The sequence below is a fragment of the Marmota marmota genome, unplaced genomic scaffold, assembly GCF_001458135.2.
Source record: "Marmota marmota marmota unplaced genomic scaffold, marMar, whole genome shotgun sequence".
NCBI lineage: Eukaryota > Metazoa > Chordata > Mammalia > Rodentia > Sciuridae > Marmota > Marmota marmota.
In genome coordinates this window covers 9,998,125-10,024,270 of record NW_026000048.1, presented here as the reverse complement: position 1 = coordinate 10,024,270, position 26,146 = coordinate 9,998,125, and the positions used below count along the sequence as shown (strand labels likewise).

The 26,146-nt window shown below is 35.1% G+C and overlaps 1 protein-coding gene across 1 annotated transcript in view; it reads right to left on the bottom strand.

Moving 5' to 3' along the window:
• Celf2 (CUGBP Elav-like family member 2) overlaps nucleotides 1-18,293 on the bottom strand; it is a 788,139-nt gene extending 769,846 nt beyond the window's left edge. Inside the window, exon 1 of the mRNA XM_048812770.1 lies at nucleotides 18,125-18,293. The gene's annotated coding sequence lies outside the window, so the exon portion shown is untranslated. The remainder of the gene's footprint in view (nucleotides 1-18,124) is intronic.
• Nucleotides 18,294-26,146: the final 7,853 nt, after the last annotated feature.

Below are 26,146 nucleotides of genomic sequence, written 5' to 3'. Positions count from 1 at the left end.
AAAGGTTTGCAGTAGGTCTTTCCTTTTAAAATGGGAATTTTCTGGCAAATGTCGGAGTCTCAGTAGGCATAAGTCACATGTACAAAATGGATAACACGATTTATGATGAAACTGTGTAACTGAGTTGTGAGTGTCAATGAATAAAAGCAGCTTAACATTGCCCAGATTTCAGTTTTTAGTGGGTAGAAACTTATAATGTAATTGAGAACTAAACAGCATTGGGGTCTACAGTTTTCTCATCCAAGGTTTGGCTCACCTGCTGACAAAAGCAAGTTTTGTGTCACACAACATGATTTTTTTTTCCCACTAGGTAAAAGATAGAAAAGCTGATGACCATTATTTTCCTTGAGTGGTATGTAAGAAAATTACTTATATAGAATCTGGTACCTGGTTATGTTTTTAATTAATGCTTGACAATGAATCACTAATAAGAAGGGAGAAACAAACAACTTCAAAAATATCCTGTCTATAGCATTAAATTACACATATACTCTTAGGACATAATTATTCTGCCATGTTATAAGATTGATCTCTTGTTCTTGGGTAATAGTAATATTCTTAGTAAAACAATATTAGGAACATAAAGATTCCTGTGCTACTCAGTTTTAAAATATACAATTTATCATTCAGGGATTGGCAAACTCTATAAAGGGCCTGATTCTAACTGTTTTAGGAATTGCAGGCAGCACAGAGTTCATCTTATTTTTTTTTCTTTTTTCTTCCTTCCTTTCTCTGTTGCCACCACTCCCTCCCTTCTCTCTTCATTCCTTCTTTTCTTTCTCCATAGAAATGTGAAAACATTCTCACTCAAGAGCCATACATAAACAGGCTGTGGGCCTATTAATCCCATTCACTTTTCTTGAGTATTATGTAATCATAGTGCTCTACCTAGGAAACTGTGGAGTCCAGAAGCTAGGACTATGGTGAGAATGCAAATAGGATTGATTAGTTTTATAATTAAGAAAGGATTAGCTCCAAAATTGTGGATGCCTGAGTGCCCACCAGGAGATCCATTTTCTCTATCTACTTAGCTGTGACTTACAACTTGGGCAGATCAGAGAGATGAAACCTTTTTGGACCTACCCATTTTATTTCTGAAGGCATTAAAAAAAAAACAACACTCTGAGTCAAAGGGGGTGAAGTTGTATTTCAGTTCTCTATTATCTCCACCGATTTTATTTTTATAATATAGTACGTTTGTAAATTTTTTGAAGCTCATGGGGTATGATATGGAGATACAGCTTGAACTTCCAATCAGTTGCCTGTCTACAAATATAGACAACTCACTGTTCTCGGCCCCATGGTTTGATGCATGATATATTTGTCCATTTTAAAGTCTAACATAAAAAGGGGTATCTAGGTTAACTATTTTGAATGATCTGACTCCTTTATTCCTCATTTGTATAGATACTTGAATTGGCCATTATGGAAATTCAAGGCAATGTATTTTGGGTTACCTAAAATTATGGAGTCATTTTTATTTTTGTTGTTGTTGTAGATAAACATAAATAAATAAAGATATCATGTCTATATGGTGCTGAGGATCAAACCTGGTGCCTCTCACATGCTAGGAAAGCACTTTACCACTGAGCTATACCCCTAGCCCTCTTGTTTTGTTTTTAAGGTAAAAATAATATTAATTACTTTGTTTGCTCTCACAATATCCCTGATTTACTAAAGAATATTTTTTCCTTAGTCTAGTTACCAATTGAAAAGGAAAAACAGCTAAGACCCTTGCCCTAAGACATAGGTAGGAACATATGTTGGTGTTAAGAGAATCTGTATAGTAAAAGTCAAAATAGGAATGACATAGACATTTTATAAAACCTATTAGAAAGGACACGAAACATACAGGAAACCCCAGCTCTGAAAAACAGCCAAAACAATGTGATTGCAGAAAATCCAAAGATTCCCAATGTTATTTTTTTTTAATATTTATTTTTTAGTTTTACGTGGACACAATATCTTTATTTTACACTTCTGTGATGCTGAGGATTGAACCCAGTGCCTCATGCATGGTAGGTGAGCACTCTACCACTGAGCCACAATCCCACCAGCCCAAAGATTCGCAATTTTAAAAAGTACTTTGTAGACTCTGTTAGTGCCCTGATGAAGAATAAATTTTATTTCGCTACCATGAAGTTGATTATTCATTAAGGCATTTGATGTTTTTTCTCCCCCATATGTGCACATTAGCAAAGGTATTTAATATAGTTTTTATTTACCATAACATTATTTGGGTTAAAGATATTTAAGAGTAGGATGGGGCATAGATACTCACCCAAATATGATGATGAAGCCTCAGCCAGATGGGATCGCTTTAACACGCGCTTCCTAGATCTTTCAGCTAATCTCTTTTTTCCAGCTGATGTTAGTAGACACAATTATACTGGTTCTTAACTTGATAATAAGAGGCAGCCTTTATATTCAGTTAGCCCTCTGTCTTTGTATCAAACTTACTTCTCAAACACCTTCTTGAAAACAAATAAAGTTGAATAAATTATACCATGTGACTGGATCCATTTGTGGGGCGGTAGAGGGGCATGGCTGTTTGATAAAAGTTAAATCAGAAAGCAAAGCTGTAGAATAACAAATAATCTTCCCCCATCAACATGAGTGGCAAGACATTAAAACAAGTTGAAATTCTGTGATTGTGCCCAGGATGTTTTAGCATTTGAGAAAATCCCCCAGGTTGTCAATTGCTCCTTACTAATTCTGCAGTACCCAGCTCTCTGCCCTGGAATGAGTATTGAAAGAGAACAAAAACCCAGCAGTCTCAGTCACAGAAAGCAGCCATCTATGGTTAACTTCAGCAGAACCAGGTGCCGAAGTGACTCAGAAGTGATGGTACACAAAATAAAAAGGAATTGTCAGCAAGCACCACAAAAGAGAAACCTAACAACTTAGGAGTAAAACGTACAACAGAATGAAAGGAAGAGAATGTCTGACTACTCACAGAAAAATGCGCTCCATGATCTTAATTGCTTGAAATTGGGAGTTTAAGGGTTCATTATTGAAAAGTTAAGCCTTTTATGCATTAAAAAAAAAAAAACACAGAAGGTCTGAACAAAGTGTTAACAAGCAAGCAGGGGCACTTCTGTTAGCCTCAAATTACCTAGGAGGACAATACATATTGAGCAAATGAGTTAGGGAGCAAATGCTTTAATTACTACCCAATGTGTTCTTTGTCCTTCTTCCACCAGTGAATGATTTGTTCAACATTTGTTCCCCAGGAAGAGGCCCTCAAATTATATAATTGCATTTTCCTTTCTTCCCACATAAGGATTCTATGATAAAAAGTTTATCTGGAAGGAGAAGGAGACAACTACTTTTCTACTGCTTTTGCTGATTAGCCAAGCACAAGAGCTTGAACAATTCTGCTAATAATTGAATTGTAACTTTGACAACCCAACACCATTGCTTGATTTACACGTCCACACAACACATGGGTGAGGCAGAGGCAGATGGGTGTGGTCCATAGGGTCCTGAAAAGAATTCCAGAGAACAGGGATTATAGGACAAAATCAGTAGAATCCATTGCATGCTTCTGAGCAAGTTCTGCCATCTTTGTGTGCATAGGTGCTTCATTATCAGAGTGGACACACAATAACTGCCCTACCAAGATCAGTGCAGAATAGAGAAATGTACAGGGAAGTCATTGCATGTCTTGACAAAGCATTTTACTAGATATATAAGTGTAGAGACTTGTTCAAAAGATGGCTTATAAGGATGTTTTCATGTAAAAAAAACTCAACTATTTCTTGGAATACTCCTTTGGACATTCTGATTTTGGAATCCTCTCCACCCTCCTTTTGTCCATTTTTCCTGAACAAATTATTCTCCTACTGACCTCTATGTTGGTAATTCCATTCCCATTTTACCAAGGAACCCTCTCAGGTCTTCTTTTAAAGTTTGTGGCAAGGCTGCCTCTTCATAGTACTTCCACAGCTCACACCTTAGTCCTGTCCCCTTCATTGCTCACTGGACTAATCTAACTCATTCCTTACCATGTCCTACAGAGCCCTGTAGTGACAGGTGACAAATTGCTTTTTCTGTGTAAACTGAGTCAAGGATGTTTTTTCCATTTTTAAATGATTGTCACATCAAAGTTATATATGATTCAAATTTTAATGTTCATAAATAAGGTGTGAGAGGACACAGCCACAATTACTTATTTACATATTGCTACAGTTTGGCTCTAGAATGTTCCCCAAAGATCTCTGTGCTAAAGTTTAGGTCCCCAGTTTGGTGCTGTTTGAAGGTAGTGGAGTCTTTTAGTGGGAGGGCCTAGTGGGCAGTCTTCAGGTCATAGGGGCATCCCTTTGAGGGACAGAGTGGGCACAAGCCTCCTTATTTCTCTTTTCCTCCTGGACATGAGAGGAATGGGTTTGCTTAAGGACATGTTCCTACACCCCACTAGAGGCCCCAAACAATGTGTCTGCCTGGTATTGACTAGAAACTCCAAAACTCTCAGCCCGAACAAATTTTTTTTTTTTTTTAATAAGTGGATTGCCCAGGTATTTGCTATAGTGGAGGAAAGCAAACACATGCTGTTTATGGGAGTTTTCCTTCACACTACAGCTCAAGATAGAGTTATTCTTCCATAAACATTATGGAGGGATCCTCTTCTTCCCACCATTCTTCTGATATTTTGCTCTAACTTTCTATTCTGTAAGCTTGTTCCTGCCACAAGGCTTTTCATGCTGATTCTTCTTGCCCTTTGATCTGTTTCTCTGACTCTGCCATAACTTCCTCTCTCACACATCTTAAATCTGCTACCTTTCACAGAGGCCTTCCTTGATCACCAGAGAGAAAACAGCAGTATTAACTAATGAGAATAGCAAACAAGAGATTTCTAAGGTACAATTCATGGTTTGTCTGAGTTCAAATCCTTTCTATTTCAGATATTGAGTGTTTTAATAGGTAAAAGTCTGACATTAAATCTGATATTAAATATCCAGTGGCTCAGATGTAGTTTAGAAGACAAATTAGGAATTAAGAGTGCCATGCTTCTTTTTCCAGCTCTTCAAAGGGCTGAGTATGTGACACTGGACAAATAATTTACTCTAATAGAGCATCAGTTTTCTCTTCAACGATTTAACAGTTATTGCCCTTGTCTGGCATAATAATTATGATGGTTAACAATAGGCATAAACCTTACATTAAACAACACAATGAAAACAGCAAAAACCTAGCATTCATGCAACACATTATGGCATGGACTGTGCTCATCAAGATTTCAGTTTTCATTTCTCAGCACCAGAACTAAGGCATACTTTCATGAAAACTTGCCAAATGCATGTCTACCAATGGTGCCTGTATAATGGTTATCATTAAAAACAAGTATCAAAAACTGGTTGGCTTAATGTCTTCTTTGATATAAGGAGAGTAACTAAGAACAGAGTAGGGACGAAGAGCAGGAGAAGAAGATTAACATTTAACAGGGATGAGAGGTGGGAGGGAAAGGGAGAGAGAAGGGAAATTGCATGGTAATGGAAGGAGACCCTCAGGGTTATACAGTGGAGGGGGTAGAGAGAGAGGAGGGGAGGGGAGGGGAGAGGTGGGGAGGGGGGATAGTGGAGGATGGGAAAGGCAGCGGAGCACAACAGACACTAGTATGGCAATATGTAAATCAATGGATGTGTAACTGATGTGATTCTGCAATCTGTGTATGGGGTGAAGGTGGGAGTTCATAACCCACTTGAATCAAAGTGTGGAATATGATATGTCAAGAAATTTGTAATGTTTTGAACAACCACATAAAATTAAAAAAAAAAAAAAACTGGTTGGCTTAAACAACAAAAGTGTTGGCAAGGCCAACTCCTTCTGAAACCTATATGGGTATTCCTTTCATGCCTTTTCTAGATTCTGAAGGTTTGATGGAAAATAAAATTATGCTTTCCATGGTTGATTAACTCTGGTCTCTGTCTTCATTGTCACAAAGTATCTGCCTGTGTGTCTCTGTCTTCACATGACTATCTTGAGAGAATCTCTCAGATGGGATCAGGTACCAACCTTACTCCACTGTGATCTCATGTTAACTAATTATATCTGCAATAACTCATTTTCAAATAAGTTCATCTTGTGAGAGAATAGATATCAGGGCTCTGTTATGATTTGGATGTGAAGTGTCCCCCAAAAGCTCACGTGTGTGAGACAATGCAAGAAGGTTCACAGGAGAAATGATAGGGTTGTAAGAGTCGTAATCCAATCAGTAAATTAATCCCCTGTCAGGTATTAGTTGAGTGGTAACTGAAGTGGTAGGGTGTGGCTGGAGGAGGTGGGGATTAGGGAGTGGCTATGGGGTATATATTTTGTGCATTTGAAAGTGGAGATTGTCTCTCTCTGCTTCTTGGTCATCATGTGAGCCACTTCCCTCTGCCACTTACTTCTGCCTGATGTTCTGCCTCACTGAGCCCTGAGGAATGGAGCCAGCTTTCTATGGACTAAGACCTCTGAAACCTGAGCCCTCAAATAAACCTTTTCTCCTCTACAATTGTTTTGGTAAGTTTTTTTTTTTTTTTTTTAATGAAAAAACGTTGACTGCAACAGACTCCAAATATTTTTTTCTGGGTGTTGGGGACACAATTCAATCCACAACAGTACCTAACACTGTAGGGGAAGGATCTCCACTCTAACATGGGGGATGGATATCAACAAACAGGCACCATTTTTGCCTAATTTCTTTCAGTGTTGTTTACTTCCTCCTCCTATCCCTTGTTCAAAGTTGGCATTGAAGAATAAGAATGAACCACTGATGGCCTACCTACCTACCCTCTGCATGAAGCTAACAAACTATGATCATCATTGGAAGCCCCAGTCAGCTAACAGGGGAAGACTGGAATTGGTAGATTGTTAGGCTAGAATCTTGTCCATGTATTCCATAGTAGAAACCTCATGAAGTGCTATTGCTTCAGAGCTTCCAATTTTAAAAGTGAATGTGTGAAATGTGAATGTATTGATCGTTTATTAAAAGAATATGATAACCTAAGAGCATGTTGTAAATAGACATATATAGAAAAGTCAAAGAACTTGACTTGGAATAACTTATTCCTTAATTTTTAAACATTTTCTGGGACATGAGAGACATGGATATACATCAACATACTTATAAATGAAATTTACAGTAATGGTACTGGAATTAAGTACTGTATAAATCCTTCCACAAACAGCAATAGTTTAAAGACAGTGTGATATATCCAAAAGTAAACAAAACTAAGAGTTTATTCTTTTTTGGGGGGGGGCGGTACTGGGGATTGAACTCAGGGGCACTTGACCACTAAGTCACATCCTCAGCCCTATTTTGTAATTTATTAGAGACAGGATCTCACTGAGTTGCTTAGCACCTCACCATTACTGAGGCTGGCTTGGAACTTGCAATCCTCCTGCCTCAGCCCCTTGACCCACTGGGATTACAGGTATGCACCACTGCGCCCAGCCTAAGAGTTTATTCTTAAGCACACATGCATGTGCGCATGCACACACACACACACACACAATTAGAAAGGGCAAAAATTATGTGTTTATTGTCCAGGATATTTCCCAATTCCCAGGGTTATGGTAATGGAAAATGGTGAATAAACATAGTCTTGGTCAGAGAATGTTGGCAGAAATCAGAGTTCAGGGCTGGAAAACCAGCTGGGAATGGAAAGATGAAATCTTGAGAGCAAGACAATACCAGAAGAATAAAACCAAAAACCCAGAATGTCTGGCTGACAGATAAAAGTACATATGGGGAAGGGAGATTCTATGGAGTCCAGCAATAAAGCAGGAAGAGGTCAGAGACAAATCGATTCCTAAAAGATAAAAGACACATGGAGCAAGATATGTAATTTTACTGTTTTCTAAGCTGAATCAACTTTCCAGTTGTACAAAATATAGGCAGCAGGAAGCTGCACCTCAGGGGTTTGAAGTGTTAGAAGTGAGATCCCAAGGATATGTCTGCAGTATCTGGATTTAGAAGACAAGTTCTAGAAGCAAAGTACCACATAAAAATGGCATGCCCCAAAGTATGAGTAACATCTTTGTTCAAATCCATGCTGGTCAAATTACACAGTCATAGGGGTGGCCTTCAGAAGCCCAGACTAATAAAAGTAGCATGTGGAAACCATAACAACAGAAAAGAGACAACAGTGGCTGCATACCACAGAAAAGGGAAGTATTTCAGTCATGTCCAGGCAAATTAATTGAATACTGCAGTAAAGGCACATCAAGCCTCAGAACACTACAGAATCCATGGATATAAAAGTATACCTAATTTATAATCAAAAGTTACTAGATACCTAGGGAAACAGGATAATCTGACCCATAAATAGGAGCAGAGATAATAATCAGAAGCTGATTTCCAATGGTCCTGGGTGCCAGATTTAGCTGATAAAGACTTTTATATCAGTGATTATAAAATATTCAAGGAATTCAAAACAGTATGATTGTCACAAGTGAAAACAAAAGGGAATCTGAAGTGAGAAATCTACAGAAAAAAATACAAAACTTTTTATCAATCAACATTTTATTGATATAATTAAGAAAGGCAATAACTAAAGAATTTTATGTTGGTGCTCGGAGATAAGGAATTTTGCTTAAGGTATATCACTTGATTCTTTGAACTTTTAGTAAGTTGCCAAACATCATATGTGTCTCCATAATTAAAAAATATTTTAAATGATCTAATTTAAATATTAATCAACAACTTGATTAAACATTCCTTTAATTTTTATGAAGTCATAAACTAGGAAACTTGAAACTTGCAAAAGGATTTATTCCCTTGTAGTTAGGGTATTAATCACAAATGACAAGTGATTTTCTTAATTTCTCGGAAGTTTACAAGAACAGGTTTATGAGAATTTACCTAATGATTAATAATGTCATCAATTATACCTGTTACTCTTTTATTTCAGCACCTTACTTAATCTGACATGCTTTGTAAGTGTTGGAGAGTATGAATAGTATTAACTTTACAAACCTTGGATAGCATACTTTTATAAATTACTTTTGTTGCAGATATGTATATATATATATATATATATATATAATAGAATTGTATCCCATGAAATGTAAAGGAAGGTGTTCAGGCTAAAAAATACTTTATTTCTCTTAAATCTTTAAATGATAAATGATTGCTTCAAGAAAATATAATAAAATTACTTATGGATGAGCTCAAATGTTTGTGTGNTGTGTGTATATATATATATATATATATATATATATACTTAGTATATAAAAGACATATATATATAAGTGTATATAATTTTTTAAAAATGCTGATGCTGTAGATTCAATTGGACAAATCATTCTTCATTCTCCTAAAAATAGAAATATGAGAACTAAAACATCAATAAACTTTAAAAATTTATTAGCTGTACTCAACAACAGATTGAAAATGACAAAATAATGTATCAATAAACTTAAAGATAGATGAATACAAATCACCTGGTCTGAAATACAGAGAACAGAGGTGGAAAGAAATAAATAGAACCTCAGAGATCTGTGGGAGTATATCAATCATATTTTAATATATATAATTGAAGTTTCAAAAGAAGAAAGAAATGATCACAACATTTAAAAAATAATAATAAATAATGGTGAAATTTCCCCTAAACTTGATAGAGAACATGAAATTCAGATAAGAAAATTAAATAATTTTAAGCAAGATTTAAAAAGGGAAAATCATTCGTAAACACATTGTAGTTAGACTTCTGAAATACAAAGATAACAAAAATATCTTGAACTCAGAGAAAACACATACATGGATTACAGGGAGGAATGCTATGATTGACTCCTGACTTCTCCACAAAATTATGGAAGACAGATGATGTTGGAATGAGAAAGTAAAAGAGCTGGGGGGAGGGGAGAAGCACTTAGTGATGAATTCTCTGTTTAGTAGTTTAGTAAAGATGTCGGGGAGTAGGGAGGAGAATAAAAAAGAAAAAAATTAAAGATGAAATTAAAACAGTTTTAGATAATCAGAAAGTGAAAAAATTCATTACTAACAGAATTATATCTCATGAAATGTAAAGGAAGGTGTTCAGGCTAAAAGATTCTTTATTTCTCTTAAATCTTTTAAAAGATAAATGATTGTTTCAAGAAAATATAATAAAATGACTTATGGATGAGCTCAAATGTATACAAAGGTTTATGTAAAAGCAAAGCTTAAAAGATGATAAGTAGAAATGCGTGGATCAAATTTTAATGTTAACTTGGAGTAGATTGTTAAGTTTAAAGCATATATTGCAGTTCTTCAAGCAATCACAGGAAAATAATGCAGAGAGATGTAATTAGAAAACCAATTTTCAAAAACTTTTAATACAAAAGATGAAAGGGAAAACTAACCAAAACAGACTATTACTAGAAAAATGATGAACCATAATGGGTAAAATTTAACATAGTAAAAATAGATGACAATTACATATTTATAAACATCTATTAACAACAACAACAACAACAAAACACAGAAAAAATTCTGAGAGAAGCATACAAATCCACAATCATGGATGGGTGCTTTATACCACTCAGAAATTTCTATATCAGATAGAGAAAAAAAATTACTAAGAAAATAGAAGATTATGAGGACACTAGTAACCTAAGTAGCAATTATAGAACACTGTACTAAATAATGTGGAATGCACAATCTCTTTACGTACATCTGGAGTGTTCATCAAGATAAGAAATGCACTGTGAAATAAATCAAAAGATCTTATTGAGTATGATCTCTGAACAAAATGAAATTAAATTAGAAAGCAGGTACTCCAAACATTGAGAAAAGCCTCAAGTATCTGGAAATTAAATAATATACTTCTCCAAAATCAATGTGAAAATGAAGCAATTGCAAAACAAATGAGAAATTATTTTGATTCAAGTAATAATGAAATTAAAATGAATAAAATTGTGGGATGTAGCTAATGTGATGATTGGTGGGGAGGTAATTTGCAGCTTTAAATGTATATATTAGAAAATGAAGAAAGCGCTAATTATGCAAATTTCTACCACAACAGCAGGAACATGGATTTCCACACTATAAATCCTGAAACCTTCCAATATGTGACCTTAGAAGGTGAAAGAAACTTTTCAGGTGTGGCTGATTCCTTGAGATAGGGAGATTATCCTGGAATATTCAGTTGGACCTACTATAATTGCATGGGTCTGTAAAAATACTCAAAAGTTCAGTTGAGTCCAAAACATAAGATAGGAGAAGAGGGGGGATATTTAAAGTGTGCAACAGAGCTGTCACAGTGTAACTGGCTTTGAAGACCAGAGATTAGTCCACAAGCCAGAAGTGGTCGTGACATCTAGACACAGTGGACAATAACCAGCAGAGAAACCAGGATCTCAGGTCTACAAACTGCAAGGAAATGAATCCTTCCTTAGAGTCTCCAAAATGGAATGCATCCCTGCTGGCACTTTGACCTTACTCTGGGGTAACCTATGTCAGACTTCTGATCTAAAGAGCTGTAAAATAACCCATTTGTATTAGGAAAGCCACTAAATTTATGGTAATTTGTTATGGCAGAAACACATCTAATAGATGGATTTTAAAAGAGTTAGAACCCACAAACTACTAGTATTAACAACAAGAGTGGATTTGACTCTAGACTGCTAGTCTACAAGGATAAAAAGATAATGAACATTTTGTGGCAATAGTTGTGATAACAGATGGAATATCCAAATCCTCTGAATCTTATAAATGACCAAAGGAAGCATGAGAGGAAATGGAAGATTTAAATCACCCCTAACTGTTAGTCTAACTACTAACAGAACTGAATTTGTAATTTAAATTCTTCCCACAAAGAAAATTCCTGGGCCAGAAACATATTAGTAAATTCCATTGAACATTTAGGGAAATAAAAGAATACTAGTCCTACACGAAATATTTCATAAAACTCAGGAGGAAGGAATGCTTTCTAATCTATGTAATGAGACTAGCTTTAGTCTGATACCATGCCAAAGGCATTAGAGGAAAGGTAGATGCCCATCAGTATTCCTCATGAGTTATAGACACACACATCCTTAACATTAGCAAATCAAATCCTTAGCACACAGGCACGTGCGCGTGCGCGCACACACACACACACACACAAACACACACACAAACACAAGACAGCACCTGTTCATGTGAAACCTCTCTGCAAACCAGGTATACAATGGGACTTCCTGGGTGTGGTAAAGTGTATGTTTGAAAGCCTTTTGTACCTGATGGAGGGAAACTGGCAACAGATTCAAGAAGGATACTCTCACACTTTCTATTGAAGAGTTTACTGGAAGTTCTAGGTATTTCAAAGACTTAAGAAAAAGATTAGAAAGGATGAGGTGTTTTCATCAGGGATGATATGGTATTTAGCTAGTTCTAAGAAATATGTATAAAAAACATGTCCACAAGAACTGACAGGTGAATTTGTCAAGGACACAGTATAAGAGGTTATTATACAAAAACCAATAGTCTTTATATAATAGACACAAACCCTTGGAAAATGAAATAAGAAATGCAATTCCACTTGAATAACATCCAAAAACATTTTATCTATAGGGATAAATTTAACAAATGGTGAAACATTTGTGTGCTAAAACACTACAATCCATTACTTATAAATTAAAAAAACTACTAAATACATGGAGAACAACTAAATAAGTTTATGGTTGGAAGACTTAATATAGTTAAAATGTCAGTTCTCTAAATTAAACTATATATCCAATGCAATTCTAATAAGAATTTTATTAGGATCTGGGGATGGGGTGCATGCCTATAAGCCTGGCTACTCAGGAGGCTGAGGCAGGAGGATTACAAGCTTGAGGGCAGCCTCAGCAATTTAGTTAGACCCTGCTTAAAAAACAAACAAACAAAGAAACAAACAAAAAAATTAAAAGGGCTGCAAATGTAGCTCAGTGGTAGAGAGTCACTCAGTTTGATCCCCTGTATTGGGAAAAAGAAATTTCAGCAAGGTTTTTAGTGGGGAAAAACATTTCACAATCTAATTCTAACATTTACATAGAAATGAGAACAAGTTTCATTAGCCAAAGCAATTTTTAAAAGGAAAACAAAGTTGGGGAATTTATAGTACTTTTTCTCAAGGTGTAACATAAAGCTAGGGTCATCAATACATTATGGAATTAGTGAAGTAGACACATAAATGAATGGTACAGAATAGAGATTCCCCTAAATACCCAATACATATACTTTCAGTTGATTTTGAAAAGTAACATATATGATTACATGGAGGAAAGAATAGTCTTTTCAGTAATGGGGCTGGACCATTAGCTGTTCATAGAAAAAAATGAACCCTGATGATCATCTCATACCAAACATGAAAATTAAAGGGAATAGGAAAGACAGAATATATCAGACATAACTTTTCTATGTTCATATATGAATATACAGCCAGTTAAATTCCACATCATGTACAAACACAAGAATGGGATTCTATTTAGCATAAGTTATACCCCATGTATGTATAATATGTCAAAATACACTCTTATGTCATATATATCTAAAAAGAATAAAAACTTTTGAAAACTACAGAGATGTATACATAGAGACAGAAATTATAAAACTAAGAGAAAATCTTTGTTGTGTTCAAGCAAAGATTTCTTAGAACAAAATAATATGAATCATAATAAAATATTAGTTATATGATGTGTTGGTAATTTGGATTTGTTCAAATAAAGTTCTCCTTGAAAGTTGCCATTAAAAAAGCACAGAGAGAAATTCACATGTGGGGGATATGATATTTTCAATGCAGATATCTGAAAAGTGGTTTCTATCCATAATATAAAATAACGCCTACAACTCAATATAAGATAACAGACAGAATACAATAAATTAACTGAACAAAAGACTTAAGACAAAAGACATTTCATACAAAACCAATGTGCACATGAAAGGAAAGTCAATGCCATTTATTCTCAAGAGAGTGCTGATTAAAACCACAGTGAGGTTCTACCATCAATTCATTAGAATGGGTATAATCGAAACGACTGGCAATACCAACTGTTGGCAAAGATGCCCAGCAACCAAAACACTAACACATTACTGGTGGAGTCATACAATTTTACAACCACTTTGGAAAACTGCCTTGTTTTTCTTATATAGTTAAACACACATTCACCATACGATGATTTTCACTTTCAGCTATTTCAAACCTTAGAGAAATGCATAACCCTGCTCACACAGACTGGCATGTGAATGCTCAAAATAATTCCCCAATGGAAATTACAGAAATATCCATCAATAGGTGAATGGATTAAAAAGTTGTAGAGCATACATAAAATGAGGTACTCCTCTGCAATTAAAAAATAAATCTACTGAGGAACTCAACTACCTGTGTGAATCTCAAAGGCATTATGCTAAGTGAAAGAAGCCAGGCACCAAAAAAAAAAAAAAAAAATCACATGCTGTGTGATTTCATTTATATAACATTGTACAAAATGTAAATTACTCTATAGTGACAAACTAAACCAGTGATTGCCAAGGGCTGGATTTGGGGGAAAGAGTTGATGGCTCAGAGGCACCAGGAAACTTCAGATTGAATGGAAATTTTCTGCATCTTGATTGGGTGCTGGTTTCACAGCTGTACATGTAAATGAAAACTCATCATATAATTCAAGCAATGGTTTGAAAAGCACCCAGAAAATGTCAGATTATATGGGATGGTTTAAGGAGAGCATTGTTCTTTTTTTTCTTGGGTAATCAGTTAAAAGTATCCCAACAGCTATTGCATTCTTAGTACACACTTACTGTTTTCTTGTGATTTTTCTTTATGGCCATGTGGATACTACTACCATGTCAATGGACAGAGAAAAGTATATGAGATCAAGGGAAGTGCATAACCATACATCAACTTGGCACAAATGTGGAGGTTAGATGTGTATCTATTAATTGACAACTCTCTTGTGTTTAAATCTCTGGCTCACACTGCTTGCCATGGCTGAGCAAGTTGCCCATCTGGGAAGTTGTCCATCTTCTACTAGGATGGGACTACAGATTATACTGTTGGATGAGGTCATTTCCTTTCTATAAAAATGTGGTGACAGAGCTCAAGATTGAGCAACAAAATCCATGGGTGATGAGGTATGAGGCTCCACAATTCTGAAATCCCATTCACTACTTCTCATTTCTTTTACAGTTAAAACAATTTAGCTGTTATGACTACTTGTATCAATATTTTTTTAAAAAGCACAGCAAATGGAAAAAATGCATGTGAATACAGAAAAAGAACTGAAGTAAGTATAGAAAATGAAGAATATGCTGGCTTCAGGAGGTCAGAAACAATATGTTGTAATTTTTCTTGATCACAGTAGCCTAACACAATGCTAAGTTCACCGCAGGCTAATTAATCAAATTACTTTTGCCATCCTACCAGCTGAACTTTTACTACACTGTAATTCCCTGGATGACCAAGGTGTGGCTTTTTCATGTTCCCTTTTCCCATAGATTCTGACTTATTGCCTGTTGTATAATTGATGCTCAGCAAACATTTAGAAAGAATTAAGCAAAAGTCGAGTGTTGTAGTTTCAGAAAGCAATACTTATAGTTTCATGTTGCCTTTTAATTTTCATTCTGGAATCACAGATCATTTTGTCTATGTGAGAAAAATAACAACATGTACTCTCTTCTTAAGGTATTTTCTGTTTCAACACCTGTGCAATACTAAGGTGAAAACTGTTCCCAAACAGCACAAGAGCTAATGGTAAATGCAGAACTATTGTTAAAGAAGCTTTTTTTTTTCCTCTCTGGAAATTGTAATGTCACAGCGTATCAGCAAAAGAAGAAGAAAAGACTTCTGATATTATGTATGCTTAGGTATCAGGACTTGGGGCTATTACTGGTTCTTTATCTATTGAAAAAATGGATAGGGTAAACGTAATTTCAGTGTTATTCAATATTTTATTAATGGGGGAAAGCATCATTTTAACTACAGCAATCTATAGAATTACGGACTGATTACTGGTTCAAATGACAGAGTTCTACAATGAAACCCATAATTTTACATTACGTTCTGCAAGAGTTGATGGCAGCTCTTCACTTATAATGGTGTTGCTAGCTTAGAATCTTGTTAATACTAGTAGTCAGAAAGGTTGTGCTTATCCTCTCATATTCTTATTTTGTGCTAGATATAAAATTTTTTTTCCAAAGATTTATTGGCCTTTATTCTTTCGGTGTGGATTTTGTTCAATTAGAAATTGCAGAATGAGGCAATTTTTGAATCTCATTTCAAAATTTTAAGAATTAAGGGATGGCAACACAATAAAGAATTGAGTCATTTTTTTTTCAAAATGAAGAAATAAGTGCTCTGGTTGGACTTGCATTTAGCTCTTTGTAGCTATTTCTAGTCGCTGATTCTATGGAAAGTCGCTATGGAGTTAGCTGCTTGTTACTGGGCAACAATTTATTCCAATTATAACTGAAATGCTGCTAATAGACAGTTACTGGTGGAGAAGAACAGATTTTAAAAAATGAACTATTAAATCTACAGCATTTTCTTTTGTTGTAAAGAGGCAGAGATTATTCTATCAATTGACATTTTCTAATGTTCTGAGATTTTTTTTGGACATTTCAAGTGATCTGGGGGGCATGGATGAGGACCCACGGGTGGCAAAGTTCAGAGCTGCTATCTGTAGAAATGACACCATTAGATAAAACAGCTACAGAGACCAGGGACCACATGTCACCAGTGTATGGAATGCCACATTCTCTATAAGAGAAATGCAAATTGCATGCAACCTTCAAACACTATAGCAGAGTTTTTTCTTTGGAAAGAGGTTTCAGTGTGTATTTGGTAACTAAATTCTCTTTTTGAAAACCTCTCCATTACATTTCTACATATCTATTGAACAAAAGATAAAGCTGTACACAAACTACCACAGTTTACAAAGAACAACAGAGAATAACAAAATATTATCCTTGATGTTTCCTGTGTGCTTTTAAAAGCAAATTAAAGGGTTGGGGGTAGGAAAATCCTACTTCCTAAGTTTCTTGACTCAAATCCAAGCAGACTCATTGACAAGTCTAAACCTTTCCATGTGTCTTTCAGTTTCTGAAGCCAGAACCTGGATAAGCTCAAAGTTTACCACAGGGATATATTCTCAGACATGTTTGGTATAAAACAAAACAAAACAAAATATATTGTTGCTATTTTTCTTCTTTATATATTAAAATCCAATCTAAAATATACTGACCACAGTTGCAAAATTTACATGCACTGAAGAAATAGGAATATATTGATAGCAGGAGATTTAACCTTGAAAACTTTATCTTACTTGTTATCTTACTTGTTATCTTACAAGTAACAGTCATACATTTTTAAATGTCTCAACTGAGCTGGTCAGTGGTAAAGGTAGTTTAAAAAAAAAAAGCTGATTGTTGAAAATGTATACTCTCAAGTTTGTTTCTCCCCCACAACAGAATAGCAGTTGAGGACAGTCTCTGTAGTAGCTCCAGGCAGAGTATATAGAAATACTTGTTGAATTTAATTGGGTTGAATTAAAATCTATCCTTTTAAAGAATAAAGTTGGCCTCTCAAGTACCAGGTCCCCAAATGATGTAGGTTCTCCACAGTTGACTGTCTAATGAACTCCTGACGAGTTACAGATGAAAGGGATTAAAATAACTTTCCCGAGCACTTACTTTAGTCTATTTCATTATCTGGACTAAGCAAGTCTACAATAATTACAGTGTTCCTTAAAGAAAGTTTCATCCTTGCACTTCCTGTTTGAGGAGTAAACAGCAAAACAGTTCTGATCTGCAAGGGTCCTATTAAAGCCAATAATACCCCCTGCAAAGCAGTTACTTAGAGAAAGTCGAGAATTCTTTCTGACAGGACACTGAAACTCCAACCTCAAACAATCAACAACTCATTGTCATAGTGCGACAATCTTAGCTCTGTTGCAAGTGGGCAAATAGTCAATTTGCAGAGAGAAGCATCATCAGGGTAGACAGGAATGCTGTTATTACCCATTATAAGTATGACGCGAAGGTCATATATCAGGCAATTACACCTTTTCATTACATGCTAACCTCTCACGGCAGGGAAGCCACGCTTATGACTGCATTAGACAGACAAAGCCTTCAGCTCTTTAAAAAAAAAAAAAGGAAAAGCCAAAAAAAAAAGATAAAAAAATTAAATTCATTTCTTACCAGCACGTTGCAGTACCAACTCGCTCACAGGAATGTTGCCTTTACAGGTTTCTCTTTTAATTATCCTAGAAGCAGGGAGACAGGGGAAAAAAAAAAAAGGCAAAGAAGAAGCAGGGTGGTTAAATTAGCGTGCTGGAATCTTTTCAGTTTGTCGCAGAGTAGAAAAATAAAAAAGGAAAAAAAAAAAGGGCTCAGTAATTTAAATTTGCTCTCAGTTCAGCCTGCATCGCTGGGTCCCGCCCCTTCTTCCTGCTGGGTTCTACTACCTGCAAGGCTGGAACTGACAGCTACTGTGCAAACAACAAAAAAAGGCAACAAGCATGCTGGGACCATTCTGTCTGCTGTTTGGGACTCACTTGTCCTGACAACTAAAAATTATCCGTGGAAAGGTATTCTTCATTTTCTATTTGAAGTGCTTACAGGTAATTCCCTTCCACTTGAACTGATCCACCATAGTTCGTGATAGTGGGGTTTGCTTACTGTTTTTTTTTCCTTTTATTTCATTTTTTCTAAATATCTATACAAATGATTATTATTAAAAATACACTTTTGATATAATTTTTTAGTGCCATGCTTTGTATTCCTTATGGCCCCTTCCCCTGCTCCCCAATACATTCTCTCCTGTCTTTTCCTTTATCTCACAAACATTGAAATTTCTAGGAATATGATGATAGGAATACCAAAATTCTTAGAGCTTCCACTTCTCCTTAGACTTTTTTTTTTTTGAGCATGTAACGCTGAGAATAATCGATGTGAAAGAGTGCCTAGGTAGAAGTTTTCATAAGCAACAGAAACTTCTTAGAAGGATGCAATAAGAAACATAAAATGTCTGCACAACAACAAAAAGTTTATCCTAACATTCACGAACTGGGCAAATAACTAAAGATCACAGAGATAAACTTGTTCTACTTTGCAGATTTAACTTAAGATGTCTCCTATAGAAAATCCCTCGAATTTTAGCAACAGCAACAAAAAATATGTCTCCTATAGAAAATCCCTCTAATTTTAGCAACAGCAACAAAACCCGAACTTTTATATGAAGTACATTGCTAGTTTGTAGTAAAGGAATTATAAAAAATAACAAAACCCCTCAGTCCTCTGTCAGAATGTAAATTGCTCACACAGACTTTCCAATTGGCTTCTCCCTTCTTGCTCTTTTCAGATGAGGGAGCTGTGGGCTCCCTTGGTACTGAAGCTATCACAAGCCTGCAGATCCCATGGACCTTCTACAACTTGGCCTCTTGACCTCAAGGACAGTTTCATAATGGGATGCAGTACCGGTTCTTCTAATAAAGATGGACTTTCCTTGGCTCTTTCTGCTACTCTGAGAGTATCATGATAGTTGGCCTTGTCACATAGTTGGGATGTGGTAGATGTAGGAGTAAAAGATACCACTCTACAGGGTTCTTTGCCACTGGATGAAAACATGGAAGGAGGATATTCCTGATGGTATGATAGTGTTTAATCTGCTATTTGCTTGATAGTCTTTGCATTTTAAAAAATATTCCCCCTTATCACCATTCCTGCCTTACATGTAGAATCCCTTAATGTCACACATGGGCTGTGTTAATGCACTCCACAATCCACAATCTGACTTTCGAAAGCTAAATTATTAATGTAAATTAAATAAATATTTAATCATATAAATTGGCAAATATTTAACTAAATATCAGATACATGTACTCTCACTTGAGGTTATCGTAAAAACAAATTAAAAATGGAAAGGTTTGAGGAGGTGAAATTCAAAAGTACATAATTTCCTTGTATTATAACCTTCATTGGGATTATTTCTTATATTACTGCTATCAATGAATGCCTTTTCTCAGTTCCCACTAACAGCTAAAACATGGAAAATAAGGCAGGTCAAGCACTGAAGAAGCCATGTTGACTTCCTAGGTAGTTAGGCAATCAGCTGTAATCAAACAGTGGTAAATTACACCAACGTGCTAATTATGGTACTTTGTCACAGCATAAGATGCAATAAAACCAACCCATGCCTCAGTTTGGAAAGTGTTATGCCTAGATTTTTCAAAAGATTTAATTGAACAGAAGCATTCTATTTTTTCAAGTGGCTTTGCTTCAATCCTTTTCAAAGAAAAAGTTTCAGGAAAAAAAAAAAACTATGGATAACTGAAGAAAAATTAATGATAATGACTTTGTAAAATCAAAATCTTTATGATTATAAATATTTGTGACTAATATGGCAATATTCATTACTTAGAACATGTTAAGAAATATACAGACATACACAGAGTAGCACATATTGATTTATATTCTAAAAGTCCGTTTCAAATGAAGAAGAATGAATATTGGTATGGTCATCAATGCTTAATGAGTTTAATTAGCAGACTATTAAGCAGATTAAAACATCTTGACATTGAACTTTAGAGAAGGAATATTTTCATTTAAATAAGGTCAATTAGATTTTAGAAAATGTGTAAAGTACATGGTTCCAGCAACCATTTAACCTGTTACTTGCTCACGGGAAATATATTACATAATTTATACCCATGTAACATATGGAAAACAAACCATTTCAAAAATTAGTTCCTACTGAATCATTGGGAAATTATGTATAGTGATACACAGTTAAGTAGCTTTCAAATCATGGGGATATGTTCAAAGAAATACACTCAACAAGTTTATTGGACATATATTTAAAGAAATTATTGAACTAAGTGTAATATCGCACATTTAAAAAATTCTTATTCAGAGTAACTCAACATCAAGGTGGGAAATGCTACTTATTTTAAAAAAAAAACTGTATGAAATAAATACATTTTAATTTCAGTTATATTAACAATTAAATATAATTTAAAAACTTATAAAATAATTTAGTATATACAATTTTTTGAATAAATGTATCCCTCATTCCAAATAAACTCTCTTAAGTGTGATTTAATGTTTTGCCTTTTGAAGAATGAAACACTGCCTATACTTGATATATGGTGACCCTGAAGTTTTACTGCAGTAGTCAACCTATAATGATAAAATTCATGATCTTTTTTCTTCTTCTTTTTTTTTTTTTACTTTTACTGTACTATTTAGCTATCATAATTAACACCTGTAAAACTGGGTGACTAGGAAATATTCATCTGACTCCTGTCATAAAAATAGTCTATGTGCCCGGCCAGTGGTGCATGCCTGTAATCCCAGTGGCTCAGGAGGCTGAGACAGGAGAATTGGGAATTCAAAGCCAGCCTCAGCAACAGGGAGGTGCAAAGCAACTCAGTGAGATCCTGTCTCTAAATAAAATACAAAATAGGGCTGGGGGTGTGGCTCAGTGGCTGAGTGCTTCAGAGTTCAATCCCCATTACCCTCCCCACCAAAAAATACTATGACTTTGATTCATGGATTGTGTTTTTGACCCATATCTTTATTTTTATACCAATTACATTATGAAAGAAAGATTAATTAGATATTTAACAACATACATATACATAGGCAAAGAATTATTGATTTTAAGGAGATTTTCACACTCATTTCTTTAAGAGCAAGTAGAAATAGAATTGTGAACAATTTCACTCGGTGTTTGGATTATAAAGAAATCAAAACAGAAACTGATATTTGGCCTAAAATACAACAAAGGCCACGAGAATCCCTGAAACTTTGGCTTGAAGCCATTTCCACTTTGCTGTGACATTCTTACATAGACAGGAAGATATGCCACAGATGAACTAGGCTTTTAGATTGAATTTGGTCGGAAGCATAAGGCAACCTGTGCTCACATGGGGTCAGATGGGTAAACTTCACATCCTTGTACTATTGGTACTGGTTTATGTGATACATAAGGTGGCATGACATTTTATTACCATCTAAACATACAGGAAATGATGAGCATACACTATGAGCTATGGAAAATATAAACCAAGAAGCCTGAGTTAGACACAAAGAGCTAGAACATTTTACAGAAATGCCTATTACCTGGTGAAACTGGATGCTAGACTTTTGCATATTGACAAGAAGTGAAGTTTCACATGGAAGAGAAGATGACAAATGTACATGCACATATGTGGATTCTCTTGCCCATCTATGGCATTCAATTTGGCAGGGACTATGCATACATATATAATTTCAAAGGAAAAGATTTTATGGCACACATATTAAGCTGAGGAAATGCATTCTGGATAACTAAGTAAATAATACGAACTATGCCTTAAACACCCCAGAAATCAGACACGTTTAGCTGTATACTATTGCTTCAAATGGGGCACTAAGTAATGGTCGATACTGGCTTTAACTGGCAGTGTTCTGTCCTTGTTTCTGGACCTTACTTTTAGTTTTGCTTATGAGTTTTCTTGAATTAGAACCTTTATCAATTGACTGAAAAGGAAGTTTCGCCCTCACATCCCACAGATGCTCTGCAAAATGCTCATCGACATAGCTTCTGTTTTCCGATATTGTTAGTAAGGCAGAATTAAATGACTTGCTATTTTGGTACTCTAGCAAAGGAATATAGCATTTCATTCCAAAACTTAGACTTTCTTTTCAAGCCACTGGTAAGAAAGTAGTTTTTAGGGCAGTTATTTTTCCCTAGCTATGATTTTCTCTACTTTACAGAACTGATATTCAGTATACTTCCTTATTTGTGGCTTTGATTTTTGGGGTTTCAGTAACCCACAGTCAAGAGTGCTGTGACAATATTAAGTGGAAAATTCTGAAATCAACAATTCATAAGTTTGCAATAACTTTTATTATAGTAGATTATTAGAATTATTCTACTGTGTTATTATTGTTTATCATTTACTGTGCCCAATTTATAAGTTACATAGGACAAAGCAGTATACAGGATTCAGTATGCTCTACTTTTACTAGGGGTCTTGGAACACACCCATGAATAAGGGGAGAATGTTGTAATGCCCTGGTTTCAGTTCTAAGAAAAAAAATCAGTGAGGCTAATGGGAAAGGTCAGATTTGAAATCTAGAAATGTTCTTGATTCTTTTTTTCTGAAATAATTTACCAACTTTATTTATGTTAAAGTAATTTCAAAACTTGGGACAGTAGGTATGATTTTCCTAGACTAAAGTTAATTTTGTCATACAGTTAGTGGTTTATCTGGTAGTTCACTAGATACTACATAGAATAATAGACTTGATTATTTATTTAGACAGAAGTTGAATAATGGATAGTTATGTCTTTATGCCCTTTCTTGTTCTCTCTCTACTGTTTATACTAAGACATAAACTCTTTAGCATTTCCGTTCCTTGTCAATATGTACCACTGTGGAAAAAACAAAAATATCCACTGCCACCCAAATGAAAAAACAAGCAAATGATTTCCAAGTGCACTATTGTGAAAATAAGACACTTTATAATTTTGGATGAAAGGTAAGCCAATATGGTATCCAAAAATTTGTTCATTTTAATTTTACAAATTATTCTGTTAAAATGCAGACATGATGTATCAAAATAAATTCTACTGTCATGTATAACTAATTAGAATAAAAAATGCAGAAGTGATATGGTTAAATGAACATATCAGCACTGTGTGAGAAAAGGCATCATGAGGATCCACATGCAACTCTCTAAGAAGTTTGCTTTTATCTTAGAGGCAATGAAAAGCCACTGAAGTATCTGAAGCAGGGACATGGCATAATTATTTATGTATTATTGGAAGGCAAATCTGCCAGAAGCATTTAAAATCGATTGAAGCGAGGAGGGTTCTTAAATGACATATTAACCTGAAAATATCTTACCTTGCTGGGTTGAAAAGAATTTAAGTTAGGTTTTTGGAGAAACATATTTGACAATATAAAATATCATTTAATATTTTTGGGAAGATGTAATGAAAAAAAATGAATGAAGACAAAAATACAAAAGAAATACAGGAATCAAAGTAATGTCTAAAATGATTGCATAATATTGTATACCCTTGGTAAAAGTAAACTATAATTTGGGTCTGAGCTTCTTGGATAATGAGATATTAGGGAAGAATTTTATAGATTCTCACAAGGTGGTCCCAGAATGGTATATTAAACAAATTTCTCAACACATTTTTATTTTATATACAGTACAACTGGGAACTGGACTCAGTGCTTACTCTCAGGCTAGGTGAGCAAAGACAAGTTGAGGGAATTGTCATAGTGAGCCATGAGGGTCCAGTTGTGGAGCATGAGAGTGGACACTAAGGAAACTCCCTGTTGGGACCTGAGCAACCTAGGTGGCTTCTAGGGAGGAAGGGACATCTGTGTAGCATCCTGAAGATTAGGAAGAAACACACACAGTAAAGAAGGGACCAGGCCAACTGGAATAGATGAAATGGTCACACTCAGAGGGAATAGAAGTGGACATCTCTCTCTCTCTTTATATGAATCAACAGTTGTGTCTCAAGTTCAAAGAACAGAACAGTTGAAACAAATTTTAAACCAACTCATAATAAAGTATCCCCTAACAAATGTTGATAGAATTAAACTTTCTAAACACAGTAGATGTCATTTACCTAAAATTTATGATAAGCATAGTTAATGTTGAAACCTAGTAACATTCTCACTAGAGTCAGAAACAAGAGTGATTTCGATTATCCTTGTTATTCAACATTTTCTTGGTCATATGGGATAAAAATAAACAATATATGTCTTGTAAAGAAGAAGAACTCTATAATTTGTCTTTTTTATTTTCAGGTAATACACTTATTGACATAGAAAACCTAAGAGACTCTACATATAAGGAGTTATAACTAATAGGAAATCATCAGGGTTACTGATGCAAAAGAAATACATGAAAATCTAAAATACTCCTGCACCTCAGCAAAAAAACATGAAATTTAGTGGAAAACAAAAGCTTCTAAATACTTGGAACAAAGCTATTAAGCCTAGAGGAGTACATTTAACAAAAGGCATACAAGATCTTGAAAAAATTATAAAGTGCTATTGAAATGTATAACGTAGGATATGAATATTACACAGTGTTATAGGGAACCAATTTCAACTAATTTATGAACGAAAAGTGATTTTAATCAAAATACGATATGTCTGAATCCACAATATCTTGCTTGAATTGCACATGAGGCCTCTTCTCTAAAATAGAGAATATTTTTGGGGTATATATGAAAATTTACCAGATATTTTCTAATAAGAAATATGAGACTATAGCTTCAGGAAACATAGCTTGACCCAAAGAAAATAAATAAAAGGAATAAATTTTACAATGAAACACAACGAAGACAAAAAGAAGAATTATTTTTAAAGGAGACTTTAACTTCCAACATGATACAGTCTTCTGACATAGACTACAAAACAAGGTAGGATACATGAAACAACTGGGTATTAGCACTGAGCTATACAGTGCTCTGGACTAACATCCTTTAAAGAAGTGAGATGCATCAGGTGAGCACCACATTTGTCTCCTCTCTCTCTCTCTCTCTCTCTCTCTCTCCCTCTCTCTCGGGAGAGATCCCCAAAAATAGCACAGGAGAGGAAAGCTAAACAGAGTATATGATATCTTTGATAAGAACAGGCAGGCAGGGGTTTCAAGACTATTGGAAAAGTCACAATTTGTAGGACAGGTTACTGGAAAGACACGGCTATGGAGAAAGGAAATTCTGAGTATGTGTATGGGGTTCCTGGAAGGTGCTTACTTAAAATCAGGGTGGGATTCTGCATCTCTTAGCTGAGAAGATTGAGAGTGGGACCAAGATTACAGGTCTATGAAAGGCTTCTGGTCCAATCAGAAGTGGAGGAACATGTTAATACCCTTGGCAAGCTGATAGCTTAGGTATAAAAAACATGTTCAAGAGTTATGTAGCTTTCCTTAAAAATCTAAAACCAAACCTCCACAAAATAGAGTTGAGATGCTAGCAAATGCACATCCTGTTGAAGCAAAATTAAACCCCTTCTTTAACAGGAGACGTAGACCCAGACTTGTTACATCTGAATATCCACAAATAACCACCATTCTTGCCTATTCTCTAGACATGACAACAAGAAAATATTTAATTAAAAAGGAGGCAGTAAAAGTGAAACAACAGGATGAAAATAGATAGGACACATAGAATACAGAAATACCCAAATATCTTAATGATTA